This window comes from Caretta caretta, chromosome 2, assembly GCF_965140235.1.
Source record: "Caretta caretta isolate rCarCar2 chromosome 2, rCarCar1.hap1, whole genome shotgun sequence".
NCBI classification, from domain to species: domain Eukaryota; kingdom Metazoa; phylum Chordata; order Testudines; family Cheloniidae; genus Caretta; species Caretta caretta.
The window spans coordinates 74,804,516-74,823,539 of NC_134207.1; the positions used below are offsets into that span (position 1 = coordinate 74,804,516).

Genomic DNA, 19,024 nt, shown 5'->3' on the forward strand with positions numbered 1-19,024 from the left:
GACTGGGATGTTAACAAGTCTGGCAACTTGCTTGCCTTGAGGAGGGAGGGCGGGGGGGGTCTTCTGAATTTATTTTTCATAGCCTAGGCCATGTGTCATTGCATATGCTTTTGGTAAAGATTCATCATTTTCAAACGCTTGTTGATTATCCCAATATGGTATGGAGAAGACAGCTTTTGGTGATGGACTCCATCCATCCAGCCTGGCGAGCTGTATACAAGCCTCTGACTGCAAAGAGGATGGTTGATCTCCAATGGAGAATTCTTCATGGGGCTGTTGTCACAAATGTGTTTATTCATCCACTGACTGTGGAGGTGTCCGTGTCATGTCCTTTTTGTGACACGGAGGAGACTGGTTTTCACATGTTTCTTACCTGTCCCAGGTTACAGCCATTATTTGTTTTACTTTAGTGTATTTTTTGGTTATTGTCTCAATATTTTTTCCTTACTGAATTTATTTTTACTGTTACGTATAAGTTCACAAATAGATCTGTGGTATGCCTGGCAAACTTTACTTTGGGTCAAGCAAAGAGGGCCATTTTAAAAAGTAGACAATGTAAATTACTGTATTTAGTACTGGAGTTGCCAAAGTTCTTTGTGTGTTTTTAGCTTTTTATTGGTTTTACACCTTCTTTTGGAGTTTAGCTAGCATACACTTATAAGCAATTTGGATCAATTTATTCAGTGGTAGAATATTGGAAATGCACCTTACTGTTGGTGACAGGCAATTATTTTTGAATTTGTAATTTATGTTCTTGGTTTTACTGCATTTCAGTACTGATTTAATTAAAAGTGTTTTAAAAGTCAAAGTTTCTCTGAGTCAGCCTGTCTCCCTAGGCAGCTGCTTACAAGTGATCCCTTTTTCTCCCCTGGAGAGAAGCTTTTTAATGCTTTAGTATTCTTTTGATCTCTAGCCTCCCAGCTTTGGCAACATAAAGCTTGCAACTTATGAGAGACCAGAGACAGGATTCTTGAAGCTAACAGCTTGACCCATTGTCTTTCAAATGTATGTTGGGATAGCCTTAGCTAGATCTCTTGTTGCTTTCCTGTTTGTTCTTCTCGTGGCTCCCCTTAAGTAAGATCAAACAATCATTCAAAAAATTCTAATAACCCTCCATAGTAATACAGTACAGTAACTTTATCTAGCTGACTGGGTTGCTTACAGTATTCTTACCTTTAATACATATCAGTATTCACAGATTAATACATAACAATTGCAAGCTTTCACATCTCCCTCTTTCTAGAATGGGCACAGCGTTACCCTACAGACATCCAGGCATGCCCCCAATACCTCTAATTCACTGTACCAGTTTCCTCCCATTGATCCCATAGGAGGGGTATATATGAACAGACTTCATGTGCCCATATGTTCTTGTCACTCCCGTACTTCTGATCATTTGGGGTACCCATGAGAGGGTTGGATCCCTGCAGAGCATGTCTTAACCCACAATGCTTCTTGTAGAGGAATGGGCCTGATCCATTGGTAGGGGTGAACCCTCAAACTGTCCCCACAGACAAGTTACATGCCCTGGTCTTCCTGCATTTGCAGTCTATGTGATGGCTGTGGAGTCCCTGTGTTCTCTACATGCTAAATGTTTTGTTCACAAAGGGTGAAGCTGACTGCCGGTTAAATGGAAGAAGTGAAACTTTATTAAACCCTTTGCACTGCTCTGTCCATGTAGCTGAGCTGCTTCCAGCCTAACTTTGTGTGTTCCCTTTTCTCCAGTTGTCTCATCAATAACAGTGCCTCCAGGGAATGTTGGCCATTGCCTCAGTGGCAACAAACTCAATGTAGTCACACTCTCCAGTGTTCTAGAGCCGCCAGGTCTACACATATTGAATTTATTTCCACATGTTAAGTATCCTCACATCTTCTTGTCAACTGTCTAAATGGGCCATCTTGATTATCACTACAAAAGTGGTTTTTTTTTCTCCTGCTGATAATAGCTCATCTTAATTAATTAGCCTCTTACAGTTTGTATGGCAAATTCCACCTTCCCTGTATGTATGTATATATCTTCTTACTATATGTTCCATTCAATGCATCCGATGAAGTGGGCTGTAGCCCACAAAAGCTTATGCTCTAATAAATTTGTTAGTCTCCTGGTTTTTTTGCGGATACAGACTAACAGGGCTGCTACTCTGAAACAGGTCTATGCAGAGCGTGTCACAAGATCTTGTATCTGTATTCCGCAGTGCTGTGTAAACGAAGCCTTTGATTGTAACAAGGGACTAGTGGCCCCGTCGCCTCTTCTCACTGAGCCGGAGCCTCCAGGCAATGCCTCCCTCCCCAGGCAGTGCCCATGCTTGGTGCCGCCTAGCAGAGGAGCTGCGGGCAAGCGCGGGACCAGGCTGAGACTGACACATGCTCCCCGACTGCCAGCAGCTCTTCTCCCACCCTCCCCTTTCTCCAAGCGCTCCGGCTGCCTCGCCACCTCAAACTCTGCCTCGAGCGCCAGCAGCGGCACCCAGCACCGGGGCTGCACCCAGGCGCGCGGATACGGCACCATGTGACAGCCCCAGTATGTCACTGCCTAGCAGCGGGCCGGCTTCCGCCGATACCAGCTAACGCTGGCCGGAGAAGGAAATCCCACGCGTCCCTCCCGAGTTTGGCCCCCTCCTCCTTGGACTTCCTGGGCGAGGGAGAAAGCAAGCGTCGGGTGCAGAAAATACACTGTTTAGTTCCCCCGCCCCCACCCAAAGCTGCTGCAGCCCCTGGGTGTTTTCTTGATCCCGGGGATGGCCGGGGATTGGGAACTACGGGAACCGAAAAGTTGCGGGGGTGTTGGCTTCCGTGCGAGTCTGTGGGTATGTGCGGTGTCTTTCCTGCCCCTGGCCCCCAGAAATGAGACCCATGGCCAAGTTCTGGTCACTTTGAAGTCAGCAGCCTCAGGAGCCCCAGGGCAGGAATGAGAAGGAAAGTCACCACTGGTACTCAGCTGCCTCCTCATGCGGTGCTGCCTGCCCTGGCCCTGCAGGGGCGTGTGATGTACAAGGTTGGGGGTGGGACCCTGGGAACAATATGCTTCTTTCTCCTAGCATGTTACTTGGCTCTTCACTCTGTGATATTTCTTCTCCCAACTCCTGAAGGGGCCCTAGCTACCTGGTACTTTCATTTTACATCCCAGCGTGTGGGTTGATTGGATTGTTTTTTACCACATCAAATACAATTATTACTTGCATCTGAAGAAGTGGGGTTTTTACCACGAAAGCTTATGCCCAAATAAATCTGTTAGTCTTTAAGGTGCCACCGGACTCCTTGTTGTTTTTGTGGATACAGACTAACATGGCTGATACTTTACACAGTGTTTGGGTGTCCCCATGCTGCTGGCAGAGGTCAGTGAGGAAAGACCAAACTAGGGAAGGTTGAATGTATGTGAATGTGAGTCAAGTGGCATATTATATTCTTTTTCAGGTTCTCCTAGTTGTCTAGGCTCAAAGCTTGATTTCCGGTTAAAGAAAAAACAAATGAATGCTTTTCCACACTGGCAAAACAACAGACCTCTTTTTCTTACTTCAGTGATCATTTAGCTATTGCAAAGTTTTAAGGATCCCTTTTAGATTTTGTTTTTTTGAGTTTGAGAAAGTTGACATGCATTGGATAAAATTATGTTAAGATGTTTGTGTGTAAATCAGTGTATTATAATGTTTATTTAAAATAAAATATATCAGCAGAATTGTTGACTGAACTAACTGTGAAGGTCAGCAAGGGGGGTTGGAACTGAATACTAATGAGGAATTGAAATGGCCCCAGGTGAATATTATTATCATCACGCTTGTTTAAAACAAAAAATCAAAAACATGTTTATGTAGATTAACCATTATTTTTAAAGCTGGAAGGCATCACTATGATGATCTAGTCTGTCCTGCATAATACAGAATTTCACTCAGTTCCTGCAGTGGAGGGAATTACTTAGCCCCTGGTCTACACTACAGGGTTAGGTCAAATTTAGCCACGTTAGGTCAATTTTATAATGAATGCGTCTACACAAGCCACCCCATTCCGTCGACCTAAAGGGCTCTTAAAATTGTTCCGTCGACCTAAAGGGCTCTTAAAATCAACTTCTGTACTCCTCCCCGGCGAGCGAAGTAGCGCTAAAATTGACCTTGCTGGATCGAATTTGGGCTAGTGCGGAAGCAAATCGATGGTATTGGCCTCCGGGAGCTATCCCAGAGTGCTGCAATGTGACTGCTCTGGACAGCACTTTCAACTCCGATCCACTAGCCAGATACACAGGAAAAGCTCCTGGAACTTTTGAATTTCATTTCCTGTTTGGTCAAGCGGGCGAGCTCAGCAGCACAGGTGACCATGCAGTCCCACCAGAATCGCAAACGAGCTCCAGCATGGAGCGAACGGGAGACACTGGATCTGATTGCTGTATGGGGAGAAGAAACTGTGCAGGCCGAACTCCGATCAAAAAGAAGAAATGCTAATATATATATGCCAAAATCGCACAGGGCATGGTGGAGAGGCTACAACAGGGACACACAGCAGTGCTGCATGAAAGTTAAGGTATCTCAGGCAAGCCTACCAAAAGACAAAGGAGGCAAACAGTTGCTCTGGGTCAGAGCTCCATACATGCCACTTCTATGGTCAGCTGCATGGCATTCTAGGGGGGGGGCCACCACTACCCCACCAGCGTCCCTGGACACTGCAAGGGGGGAGTGTCACGCAACAGGGAGGAGGATTTTGTCGATGAGGAAGAGGAGGAGGAGGAGGAGGAGAATGAGCAGCAGGCAAGCGGTGAATCCGTTCTCCCCAGCAGCCAGGACCTTTTCATCACCCTGGAGCCAATACCCTCCCAAGGTGGGATCCCCGACCCTGAAGCCGGAGAAGGGACCTCTGGTGGGTGCACATTTGTAACTACAGTATAGGGTTTAAAAACAATAGTGTTTAATGTTTGATTTGGCCCTGAAGACTTGGGATGCATTCGCGGCCAGTACAGCTACTGGAAAAGTCTGTTCACATGTCTGGGGATGGAGCAGGAATCCTCCAGAGACATCTCCATGAAGCTGTCCTGAAGGTACTCTGAAAGCCTTTGCAGAAGGTTTCTGGGGAGGACTGCCTTATTTCATCCTCCACGGTAGGACACTTTAATGCCAAGCCAGTAGCAAGTAGAATCTGGAATCATTGCAGCACAAAGCATGGCAGCGAATGGTCCTGGGTTTTGATCGCATTCAAGCAACATTCGGTCTTTATCTTTCTGTGTTAGCCTCAGGAGAATGATATCATTCATGGTCACCTGGTTGAAATAGGGGAATTTTTGTAAGGGAACAATAAAAGGACCCCATTCATGCTGGGTTGTTTGTGCTTGGCTAAAAGGGATCATCCCAGAGAATAGCCATGCTGTGGGGTGCGGGGAGGTGTGTGCTGCACATCCACCCGAAAACCATAGCCCCTCCTTTTAAATGTGAAACCCAACCGGCATTGCTTGCTATGGGAAAGGATGGCGCTGCAGTTTGAAACCATTCCCACATGTTTTGAAGGCGGAAGAAGCCAGCCCTGCATACCAAAAGGCTTACCATGGCTGCCTGGAAACTGAATTCTGTTGCCCAGTCATGTGTGATGTGTCACCATATCAGCAGGCGCTCAATATAAAAGGCAAAATGCGACCTTGTACCTAAAGCACATGTGCTGTCTGCTGTGAATTGCTTGATTCACTGTGAAAGAGTCTCCCTTTTGTTCTCAGAAATGTATCATCTTAAATTTTACTCTCCCTTTTTTATCCCCCTGAAGGTGTAAATGTTTCTATGCTCCCCCGATCATCTCTGTCCCTGAAATTATCACAGATTAGAAGGCAAAAAAAACACCGCACTGGTGATGACATATTTTCCGAGCTCATGCAGTCCTCCCACACTGATAGGGCACAGCTGAATGCATAGAGGCATTCAGTGGCAGAGGCCAGGAAAGCATTAAGTGAACACGAAGAGCAGAGGCAGGAGGCGATGCTGAGGCTAATGGGGGAGCAAACAGACATGATGAAGCATCTGTTGGAGCTGCAGGAAAGCCAACAAGAGCACAGACCCCCACTGCATCCATTGTATAATCACATGCCCTCCTCCCCAAGTTCCATATCCTCCTCACCCAGATGCCCAAGAATGCGGGGTGTGAGGCTCCAGAGGATGGCCGAAGCAACAGAAGGCTGTCATTCAAACGGTTTTGATTTGTAGTGTGGCTTCACTAAGCAATGTGGCCTTGTCCTTCCCTCCTCCTGCACCCCACCCCACCCCACCTGGACTACCTTGTCAGTTATCTCACTTTTTTTTTAATTAATAAAGAAAGAATGCATGGTTTCAAAACACTACTGACTTTATTTCCTTTGCCAGCTGTGATCGAAGGGGGGAGGGTGGTTGGCTTACAGGGAATTAAAATCAACAAAGGGGGTGGGTTTGCAGCAAGGAGAAACACACACAGCTGTCACACCATAGCCTGGCCAGTCATGAAACTGGTTTTCAAAGCCTCTCTGATGCGCAGCGCGCCTAGCTGTGCTATTCTAATCGCCCTGGTGTCTGGCTGCTCAAAATCGGCCGCCAGGCGATTTTCCTCAACCTCCCACCCTCCATAAATGTCTCCCCCTTACTCTCACAGATATTATGGAGCACACAGCAAGCAGCAATAACAATGGGAATGTTGGTTGTGCTGAGGTCTAACCTAGTCAGCAGAGAGCCCCAGCGAGCTTTTAAATGTCCAAAGGCACATTCTACCACCATTCTGCACTTGCTCAGCCTATAGTTGAACTGCTCCTTACTACCGTCCAGGCTGCCTATGTATGGTTTCATGAGCCATGGGAGCAAGGGGTAGGCTGGGTCCCCAAGGATAATTATTGGCATGTCAACATCCCCAACAGTAATTTTCTGGTCTAGGAAGTAAGTCCCTTCTTGCTACTGCTCAAACAGCCCTGAATTCCTAAAGATGCAAGCGTCATGCACCTTTCCCGGCCATCCCACGTTGATGTCTGTGAAACGTCCCTTGTGATCCACCAGTGCTTGCAGCACCATTAAGAAGTACCCCTTGCAGTTTACATACTGGTTGGCTAGGTGATCTGGTGCCAAGATAGGGATATGTGTTCCATCTATCACCCCACCACAGTTAGGTGCATTGCAGCAAAGCCATCCAGTATGACCTGCACATTTCCCAGAGTCACTACCCTTGATAACAGAACGTCAGTGATTGCACTGGCTACTTGGATCACAGCAGTCCCCACAGTAGACTTGCCCACTCCAAATTGATTCCCAGCTGACCGGTAGCAGTCAGGCATTGCAAGCTTCCACAGGGCTATTGCCATTCACTTCTCATCTGTCAGGGCAGCTCTCATCTTGGTATATCTGTACTTCAGGGTGGGGGAAAGCAACTCACAAAGTTCAAGGAAAGTGGCCTTACCCATGCGAAAGTTTCGCAGCCACTGTGAATCATTAAATACCTGCAAGACTATATGGTCCCACCAGTCTGTGCTTGTTTGCCAGGCCCAGAATCAGCATTCCACTGTATCAACCAGCCCAGCTGCCTCCATGATGTCCCAGTTGCCACAGCCTGTGCTTTCTGTGTCCATGTCCTCATCACGATCGTCCTTGTGCTGGCGTTTCTTAGCCTGGTTCTGCACATACTCCAGGATAATGTGCGAGGTGTTTACAATTCTCACAACAGCAGCGGTGAGCTGAGCGAGCTCCATGCTTGCCGTAGTATGGCGGCTGCACGTGTAACCGAGGAAAAAAGGCACGAAATGATTGTCTGCTGTTGCATTCACGGAGGGAGGGAGGGAGGGAGGGGCGACTGACAACATGTATCCCAAACCACCCTTGACAATGTTTTTGCTCCATCAGGCATTGGGAGCTTACCCCAGAATTCCAACGGGCAGCGGAGACTGCGGGAAAGCTACCCACAGTGCACCGCTTCGTAAGTCGATGCTAGCCATGGTATTGAGGACACTCTCTGCCTATTTAATGCGCTTAGTGGGGACGTACACAATCGACTGTATAAAATCAATTTCTAAAAATCGACTTCTATAAAATCGACCTAATTTCATAGTGTAGACATACCCTCAGAGGCTTACTGTGTGAAAGGGGTCACCACTACAAAAGTTTGAGAGCCACTGATCTAATAATTCTAACAGTTATGCTAATGTTACCTTTGGTTCCCTATTCTCATCACTGTGGTCCCTAGCTTTCCCCAGGTAATTTACCAGTCTGAGTCGACCTTTTGGTAATCCCTGTTGGGGTATCACATTGGACTAAATCTCCACAGGTCAGAAACCGTTGACCACTTTTTCATCTCTCACCAGAAGTCAGAAGTTTTCTGCTTGTTTCCAGGAACAAACTGTAGTGAATTATCCCAAGAACAGTCAAATATCTCAAAGTTACAAAATTGAAAGATCAACAGGAAATCAAAGATAAATATTACAAAAATTATATGAAGGTCTAAGGCTCCCTAGTTTCACCCAGATAGGTCTAAATCCTTTAAGTTACAGAAACAGTATCAGAAAATATGGTGTTCACATTTCTCGAGTTGTATGTTTCTCTCAGGGAGTCAAGGTGCTGGTCTGATCCTCCAAACTTTAACATATAAGAGTTTTAGCTCAGTGTGAGTGAGTTTCTGTCTCCTGCATTTAGATTAATGTCTGTCATTTGAATCCTTCTGGCTGCCTGACATGGCTAGGTGTGACCTTGCCATTACCAAACCAAGAATGGAAGTAGCACCCTTCTATGTTAATAGGTTCACAATAAGGTTTGATCCTATCAAACATGACCTCTCCGCCTTGGCCTATGTACTCCAATTTAATGCATTAGTCAGTTTGCTTTCCATAGCCAACAGCTGTAATTCCTATCTTTTTAACTACATTTTTTACCTGAAAAGAAAAGGAGTACTTTTTTACCTGCTTAAGCTAAATTGAAATGACACTTTTATTCTCAGACTTGCACCAAAATCAGTGACTTACCACTGAGTTAGTAATTTCCATGAAAGTTTGTGATTCGACCAACCCTGACAGAGACTATTTAAACTCAGTTCACATTTTCAAGGCTATCTTCATGACTGCAAGGCCTAGAAACATAACTAGAAGCATGGTTCTATTGAAGTCAATGGGAGTTTTGCCATGGACTCCAGTAGAGCCAGGATTTCACGCAATGGTTTTAAAATGAAAGTTTACATTTCAAAGCACAAGAGATTGTAGTGTATATTTTCCCATGTAACTGTACAATTCTCAGGGCCCTGATACTACCCATCTACATTAGATATGATTTCTTAATGGACAGTATTCAATGTACCACAGATAGTGAATGGTAATTAGGGTGGTGCCTCTGTAGACAAAATTGTTCTCCATTTGCCTTGAAATTCTATCGATCAGCTCAGCCTGTTGTGGTTATTTTTGCACAGCATCTCAGAACCAGGTTAATTAAAACTTTGATCATTTTAAACAGTGGAGAAGCCTAAGATTGTCAAACTCCCCAAAACTAACTTTTCAGTAAGAGAATAACTGCTACCTTTTAGAAACAAGACAGTGATTCAACCACCTACTGTTCTGGGAATGAAATCTTACAGATTTTTTTCCACTTTACTTTGATGAATTATGTAATTAAAAGTCTAATTAGAACTCTGCTAGTGTATAATGTTCCAAATAAAACAGTAGAGTCAGTAACCTTAATTTCTCTGAGGATTTTTTAGATTATTTTTGTGCAGATGTAGTAAATCAGTTGGTGAAATCCTGACCCCATTGAAGTCATTATATTTAAAGCAATGTGCCAGAATTTGCACTGCATACTTATTCCTGCCCTATTGATAATTGATGTAATGTAGTATTCACATAGCTCCATAATCATTAGTTTTCTTACAGACACCAAGTCATATGCGAGAGCAACATAATGAAATCATTTGGCATAGAAGTTGCAGCCAATGTCACTGATCACAGGACTAATGGTGGCACTATTGTATATACCCTTGGGGAACTCAATAAGAGCAGCGTTCTATCAGTGAATTCACAGGGGATTCTTGTTTGCTGAATCATTTCTGAGGCAAACAATTTGGGTGTAAAAGAAGTTTTTTGTTTAGCTGGTTCTCATAAAAATGCAAACAGTGACAACATATTTTGATTGTGTTCCTTTGTTTAGAGATATCATCTCTATGAGATGATAATGTTATAAAAAGTTTACCTGGAGTTTATTGGTAGGATATACAAGAAATTTAATTACCACCAATTTGGTCTAGCATGTGCCTGTACATGTTGGTTATTTCACGTTTTTTTATTCAACTATGTTTTGATGGTAAAATAGTTTCAAAGCTATAGATATGTGAAGCAGAAATGGATTATTTGTTAATATTTCTGTGGAAACTACTCACAGAGATTAGCGAAGAAAACTACTCACATGTGGTTTCTTGTACCTTTCTCTGAAGTAGTACCTGCCCTTGTTCGACAGGATACTAAACTAGATGGACACCACTGTTCTGATCCAATATGGCAATTCCCATTTTCCTAAGATATCTTTAATTTGATTTTATATTGGCTGTGTTCTTTGTGGTAATGTAAATAAATACATATTTTACAGAAATTAGAAGTCATCATTCTTTTCTGCTATTAAAGCGCAATCAGCTGAAAAATGTGATGAATGTACTTGAATTGTACAAAGTCATACTGAGAGGCCAGCAAAGTAGGCATTTAGCCACTCAACTTTGAGGTACTGTACATAGGAATTTCCATATTGGATCAGAACCATGGTCATCAAGTCTAGTATCCTGTCTCTGTCAGTGGCCAACACCAGATGCTTCAGAGGAAGATGTAAAAACCCTACAGTAGGCAGATGCGGGATAATGTGTCCCCCACAATAGGTTTCATCCTGATCAATGAGACATATTGTATGGAGACTTGTTTAAGTGAGAGGAAGCTTCTTAACTGTACAGACAATGTAATCATTAGTTAGTATATAGTTCTGGCATCAGGGAATAGAATCGACAACCTCAGACTCCAAAAAGAAACAAGAAAAGGAGGACTTGTGGCACCTTAGAGACTAACAAATTTATTTGAGCATAAGCTTTCATGAGCTACAGCTCACTTCATCGTGTAGCTCATGAAAGCTTATGGTCAGATAAATTTGTTAGTCTCTAAGGTGCCACAAGTCCTCCTTTTCTTTTTGCGAATACAGACTAACACGGCTGCTACTCTGAAACCTGTCAAGAAGAAACAGACTTCTATCTGGGGAAGTAACTGAGCTGTTGCTCTATTTGTTCAGCCAGCAGAGGAACCTATGTTAACATGAATAGATTTCATTTAATCTATTACAGATGGCAAAGGTATACTAAGCAGTTCATTGCACTCAATATTTCCCCTCACCTAATAATTGCCTCAAAAATGATTATGTTAAAAATTGTTTTAGAAAAATTGTACGCGACTTTTTTGGTTTGTTAAAAAAAATACTAGAGTTGTACAGCTTATGCTGTAGAAAATGAAACACTGGGCACGGTTTTTAAAAAAATGTTAAAACTAGGCTGCAAGTTAAATCATCACACCAGCATTCGAAAGAGAGGTTTAAGGATTGAATAATTTATACTATTAACAAGCCTCTTTTCTGCTCCGAAATTGCTCTACCTGAGAGAAGCCTTCATCTTTCCTCCCTCATTAGCAAAGAAGTGGTCATGGGCAATCTTCTGCACTCTAATTTCTCCATCAGTGACAGAACACTTTTGGAGTTGGGTTTCCACAGCTCATCCTCCCATCAGCAGTGACACATCATGGTTGCATCCATCCTTCCTTCCTTCCTTCTGTGGGAAAGTAGTGGTGAATCCTGGCCCCAGTGAAGTCAGTGGCACAGGAGGTTGAGGAAAGCCACATATTGTCCTCTGCCTCATCAAGTGCACTTAACATAGCTTAGGTATACCTGAGAATCTGGCCCAAGGTTTTCAATAATTGTTATTCTTTTTTTGCCTTAGCTGTGATGCATTGGGTCCAATGCATGCTGTGAAAACCTGTTTTTCTTAAACCACATTTAAGAAAAAGATCTGGCCAATGATAGCAGCTAGAACTCCTGAATGTTACACCCTATGGTTGAAGTGAAAAATGTTCCAACTTTGAGTTTAAAATGGATAAAACTGGTGGTGTTCTTCCCACTCTCTTTATAGTTTTATCCTGCTTGTAATTAGTTTTTTTTTCTAAAATACTGTAGATTATTTTTATGTTTTTCTTGGACTAATTTTATTCATTTTATTAAAACCTTCAAGTGTTTTATGACCTTCATATAAGGTCCCCTGTAATTGTTAGTTGGCTCCTTCCCTTTCTGTGTTGGAACAACTATTATACTCGTCAATAATTTACTACAATCATCATCATCTTCCTATTATGCCTTTCAATGGTTCCCCAGCTGTGCCCCAGGTTTTTCAGGTTGGCTTCCACAGCTCTTCACCGTGTTGTTTTCGGGCAGCCTCATTTTCGCTTGCCTTCAGGTGTCCATCTTATTGCTACTCTGGTGATGGAATCAGTTTCCATCCGAAGCATATGACCAATCCATCTCCAACGTCTCCTAGCAATGATGGTGCTCAGATCCTCTTGGCTACGCTGTGTCAATTGATCTTGTTTGAGATTGTTCTGGGCTAAAAGATAGGGAGGATTTTTCTGAGGCAGTTTGTATGGATTGAAGACAGTTTGGACATGTCATACTTTCTCACTGCCCAGTATTCTGAACTATAAAGTAGTGTTGAAAGTATGCAACTCTGATAAATCTTGAGTTTGGTTTTGGTGTTGTATTTTGATGATTTCCAGACTGTATTTAAGCTCCTGGAGGTGTTCCTGTTTACTACAATGCCAGATTTCTAATTCCACATAAAATATCAGAGGGTCCATGCAACCCTGTCTTCTATGTATTTCAGCCTAATCCATGATTACCACCTGATATACAGCTGCTTTAAACTATTGGTTTTTCTGAGAAATAGGCTTGGCAGTCATTAAATTCCTAATAATCCCATTTCTTTCCTTTCATAAAAATGAACTCTTAAGTGCAAATTTGAGTTGAAACATTCATACTTTATTTGAACAATCTTTTATTACTTATGCTTAAATTCTCTCTCTCTCTATATATATATGTTTGAAATATTTCAATAAACAACACTCCCAGCTCTGTCTCTATTGGCTTTCTGACCCTGGGGTGAGTTACAGCCTGTCTGTACCTTAATCTCATGTTATGTAAAAAGGAAATAATAGTGCTGACCTAACTCTTATGGATATTGTGATAATTAATTATAAAGCGACTCCCAGGCCAAAATGCAAAGTATTGTTAAGGATTTATAGCTGCTTATACATAATTAAAAAAAAAAATCTGCTTCTTTGTTGCTGTTGCTCCTTTTTGGCCTGAGCAGTTGACCAATATTTGGAGCTTTATTGGCTTATTTATGTTAGAAGGAGAAACTGGTGAAAGAGTCAAGTATTTCTCTGGTGGAAGCCTGTTTATTTACAAAGAACGCTCACAAAGCCCTGTTTCACTCAACACACTAGGAACAAACAACAATAGTCTGTTTCCTTATTCAGAAATCCAAATTTGCCTTTCCAGTGAGCATTGTGTCCAAAAGAAGTTCTTTCAGCTTCCTCCCAGGTCTACATTTATGACTTTTCTTACTGTCTGTGGCTTTTTTCCCCTCACACACAGACACACAGCTATAACCAATCAGTTCTGAAGCCCCTGCATTTGCAATCAGTTCCAAGGTAAACCCCTCAGTCCATGTGCCTTAACTCCTGCTCAGGCTTTGGCATGCTGACCAGGGCCTTGGGCAGTGGCTTCAGTTGTTTCAGCTATCGCTGCACAAAGAGGTATTTAATTGCTCCTTCCATTTAGCTTGAATGAAAGGTGGTTAATACATCCATAGATTTTTTCCAGGTCTGTGATTGATCTACATATCAGAGACATGCTTGAGGGCAACCATTAACACCTTCCAATAGAACATTAAGATCCTAAACTGCAGGATTTACAACACTGTTATAAAATCCAAGGCTCCTATATGCTCTTCCCCTTCCTCTTTATTTGTGGAGCCCACTTAGGGTAGGATGACAGCTGGGCTCTTCCCCTCCACTCCAGTCTGCATGTGCCATGCCCAGCACAGTTCATATATTCCAGGGCCAGGAGGGACCACTGCGATTATCTAGTATGACCTGCTGTATAACGCCGGCCATAGAAGTTCCCCAAAATAATTCCTAGAGCAGATCTTGTAGAAAAACATCCAGGCTTGATTTTAAAATTGCCAGGTATGGCAAATCCACCATGACCCATGGTCAATTGTTTCAATAGTTAATTACAGTAGAACCTCAAAGATACAAATGCCAGAGTTAAGGACTTACAGGACAACTGGACACCCTCTGGAAAAGGAAGTCATCAATCAACCAGCAGCACAGACAAAAGAAAAAAAAGCAAATACTGTACTGCCTTAGGGCTTTAGCTCCGAGGCTCACGGCTTCAGCCAAGGGGGGTTGAGGCTGCAGCTGGTAGGGGGTGGGGGGGTCAGGGCTCTGGGTGGGTAAGGGAGGAGAGGGGCTTCTGACCCTCAGGAGCACCGGGTCTTAGGGCATTAGACTGGGGTGGGGGGGTGCTGGGGCTTGGGACTTTAGGTATGAGGGGAGCTCTGGTTTCAGCCCCAGCACTCTCCCCGTAGTTAAAGCCTTGAGCCCTGCCCCCCACTGCCAAAGCTCGGAGTGGAGCCATGGGGAGCCCTGGCACCCCCCGTAGGACTAATGCCAGGAACGGAGCTGAGGGGCTGCAGCCCCAAGCCCTGGTGCTCAACGCAAGGCTGAAACCAGGAGTGGAGCTGAAGCCCCAAGCCCAGCACTCTCCCCAGATCTAAAGTGCTGAGCCCCAACGCTTCTGTAGGGCAGCAGCCCTGAGCCCCTCATCCAGAGCCCTGGTGCCCCAAGAGTCAGACGCCCCAACCACCATCCAGGATGGCTGCAGCCCCAAGCGCCCGTGTGGCTGAAGTCTGTAACCTCTTCTTCAGAGTTACGGAACATTTCATAGTTATGGACAACCTCCATTCCTGAGGTGTCGGTAACTCTGAGGTTCTACTGTACTCTTATTGTTTAAAATGTACGTCTTATTTCCAGTCTGAATTTGTCTAGCTTCAACTTCCAGCCACTGGATCATGTTATACCTTTCTCTGCTTGTTTGAAGAGCTCATTATTAAATATTTGTTCCCCCGTAGGTATTTATAGATTGGAATCAAATCACCCCTTAACCTTCTCTTTGTTAAGCTCCATAGGTTGATTTCCTAGAGTCTATCACTATAAGTCATTTTCTAACCCTTTAATCATTCTTGAAGTTCATTCTCTCTCTCTCTCTCTCTCATTCTTATTTACTTGGCTTTTTTGCACCCTTTCTCCTGGTGATAGCCTTCTTTTCTCTCTGCATTCCTTCAGTTCAACAAAAGGCTATATACTACTCTTAGCCATGCCTGGCTAAACTACAGGATCAGAGAGAAGAGAAGCATGGGCTGACAGGCTGATTCCTGAGTCTGCAGTCATGTATATGTCTGCTCCTGCGGGAATTCTGTGCCACTGCACATGTGCATAAATAATAAGCCATGCATATTTTTAATTTTTTGCACAGAAAAAAGCTTCTGCCGGAAAGTTGCTTCAGCTCCACCTTTTGCCCACCAGAGGGAGCTGTGGCAAGAGAACAGAGCAGCAGCTAGAGAAGAGAAAGAGCCTGCCTTCTTCACAGCACCTGTCCAGAGACAGAAGCTAGAGGGAGACAAAGAGAGTGGGGTTGCTTGGGGGTCAGACAGGGGCTCATAAGGGCTAGTGGGGAGGACAGACTGGGGCAGAGGCTGAATGGGAGTGGAAGTACATGGCCACAGGGCGGGGGGGGGGGCGTGCAGGGCCACATGGTGATGGGGAAAGGGTGCAGGGCCACATTGGAACAGGGGGAAGGGGTGCAGGGCAATATGGTGATGGGGCAGTGGGTGTCTGAGTGGGGGTGGAGGGACATGTGGACGGGGCAGAGGTATCTGACTGAATGGGAGAGGCTAGGAGTCAGCCAGGGTCTGTATGGGGGAAGCATCCTAACAATCCCTCCCCATCTCCCCAAAAAAACCTGTTCCATACTTTTCCCACCCATACCCAACAACCCTCCAAGTTCACATCTGGGCTCCTTTCCAGCAATTACTTCCCTCTCCCTCAGCTCCTCCGTTTCCCTTGACACTCCCCCAACCCGCCCTCAAGCCTTTGCACTGCTTCTGAAAGGTGTGGGAAGTAGGGTTGTGTATTGTAGTTTAAATGAATTATTACTCGGAATTCTGTATTAATATGCCTAGTAAACAATCTATTTGTCAAAAAACATTTCCTGAATCTTTTTTGTTGTCTGTATTGTTACAGACATACTTGTTGACAGGTATTTTGAAATAAAGACCCAAAAATAATTGAAACATATGTGATTATATTGTGTTATTTTCTCAAATAAAATATGCAGAATTTTGCAGAATTTGGAAATATGCATAGAATTTTTAATTTTTTGGTGCAGAATTCCCCCAGGAGTAATAATATGTGAATTACTCCCATGTTTAGCCCTATTAGGAGCCCTTCCTAGAGCAGGGAGAAAAAGAGGACGGCTTTCAAGGAGCTGCCAGTTGTCTTAAACACAGCAGAAGTATGTTTGGAGTAGGGAGCAGGATGGAACTGCTCATGCTGTTTTGCCCATCCCACTGCCTTTAGCCACTCCCTCTCCCTGATGGGAATCTTTATAGTATTGTTATTGTTTTATAATAAATTAAATGTTCTTGATAAATCTGAACACCTCTGCTGGGTATCAGTGAAAGAACACCCTGAATCCTTTTGTAGTCCACTAAGGCTTGTTTCCAAAACCATGGTTATTGCTTTCCTAAAAGACATAACTATGTGTCTTTGGTATTTCCATTAAAATAAATATAATGGCAATATGATTTTGATTTTTATATATAAGTAGTGTTTGGTTTTGTGCGAGGTGTACCCTACCGCTATTTTATTTTTGCAACAATAAAAATGTACTGGAAGCTGAAAATAGGCCAAATTCTGCTCTTAGTTACCCCAGTACAACCCCACAGGCCGGCTGTATCTAGCAGCTTTTACAAAGGTCATTATTAGTATTATTGGTGTCATGAGGATTTAGCGTTTAAACTGTGAGCCAGTCAATTTCTTCAGTACCTTCATTTATTTCCTTAGTGTGGTGCTGTAGTGCTCTGTCTAAAGCCTTGTCTACACCAGAAAAAAACCTGGTATTGCTAGAGCCACATTTACAGCTGATTTAAATACAGAGGAAGGATAGTCTTGTGGTAAAAGCACAGGGTTTGGAACTAATATCTGGATTCTAAAAGGACACAGAGTCACAGAGTCTGTGACTTTGGAAAAAGCATATTTTCATAAATGACCTCTAAGACATTTTCCTGCTACAAAGCTGCATCTAACTTTGGGTGCTTTAATATTCAGGTGCTTAACTCCAGAGAACTAAGGCATAATTTTAAGTGGTTCTAAGCATCAAACAACTTCTTTTGATTTCATTGCAGCTGTATATGCTTAGTACCTCTGAAAATATGACCGTACATTGCTAAAGCTGGGTATTCAAAGTTAGAGAGTGCACTTAAGAATGTGGGCTTTTACCTGTCTGACTCATTTTTACTTCAGAAAAATAAGGAATTACAATACTTACCTCCCTCAGTTAAGAAGAGTTCAGAGACCACAATTTAGGAATCTCTGTTTTACTGAATAGTTTGGTCTCCTAAAGAGCCAGGAGCAACAAACTTATGGTCTTGAATGCTATGGGTATTTTCTTTGGAACAGAGCCTAGCTCTGTGCCAAATCTTATTTAACTCAGCTGCTTTTTCCCTTGACAGAAGAATGTCTGAATGCCTCTCCCAGCACCATTCAGTTTATACATTTGTTTTTTTCAGTTTAACTAAAACAGATCAGCAAATAAAAAAGAGCAGGTCTCTATTCTAGTTCTTCACACCTTCCTGAACATTCACCCACTTCCCAAAAGTCCACAGTTCATCCAAGAACAGGGGAACCCTTTTTCCCTTCTTCCAATGCATTGTAAGTGACCCTATCATATACTGTGAACTGTTCTTGAAAAGTCTGCATGTGATGTGACAGAATATTGCTGCAGTCCATGATGTTTTACTAAAAATAATGACACTCACCCCTGGAGTTATCATCAAGGCTTGATGTCTTCACCAACCCCCCCCCCCCCACCTTTCTTATGCAAAGCAGTTTAAATGCTTTCATTTTCTGGCAAGTGTTGATTTTGTTTCACTGTTGTTAGGAATATTAAAGATTCATATTTACAATTAAGATCACTATAAATATTTCCAGAAAATGAGCTGACGTGGGTTTTCTCCTTGGGAGCAGGTAAATGTTCTGGAGAGTTTCTGAGTACTTTGGCCATGAAGCTGTATTTTATTGTTATTTCATAGATATTTTAGTATTTTAATGTTATGGGTGTGCTTAAGGGAAAAAGAGGGTGGGTGAGGAGGAAAGAGCAAGATTGAAGGTCAGGTGGTTCTACCTCTTTTTACTCTGACTGTTCTTGTTTCAGTACGACTGAATTTGTCAAATTTGCTGTCTAGCAAGTTATCAGATAGCCTGTGTATGATATTAGAGATTTCTCATTACTTATGCTGGCAACCTACAGTATCTTGGGCTTCTTAGTGTTGACATCAGACATCTCTTAAAGCTGAAGAAAAATAATCACAATACATCAGGGTGGAGCAATATAAAACAAGGTTATTTAAATAATTGAAATCATGATCAGTCACTTGATTTAAAAAGAAGAATAATTGATTTAAATTAGGTCAAGGGTGTGTAAAACTAATTTGCAACTTTTGGCAATTGCAATTTCAAATTAAAATGTACAATGAACTAAGTTATAAATGTGGGTTTTTAAAAAATATTATGATTAGTCAGGTATCTTATTTGAATTTAACAAAATTGCCATAGGCAAAAAACAAAATATTGCAAATTAAGACCTAGAGTCTACACACACTTAAGCAGGTAATTTTACTCACATAAATAGTACCATTGACTTTAAAGAACTATCAA

At 42.9% G+C, this 19,024-nt stretch overlaps 1 pseudogene; it reads left to right on the forward strand.

Annotated features, from left to right (window-relative positions):
* Positions 1-2,738: 2,738 nt before the first annotated feature.
* Positions 2,739-19,024, forward strand: part of LOC125631056 (ethanolaminephosphotransferase 1-like) — an 86,447-nt pseudogene continuing 70,161 nt past the window's right edge.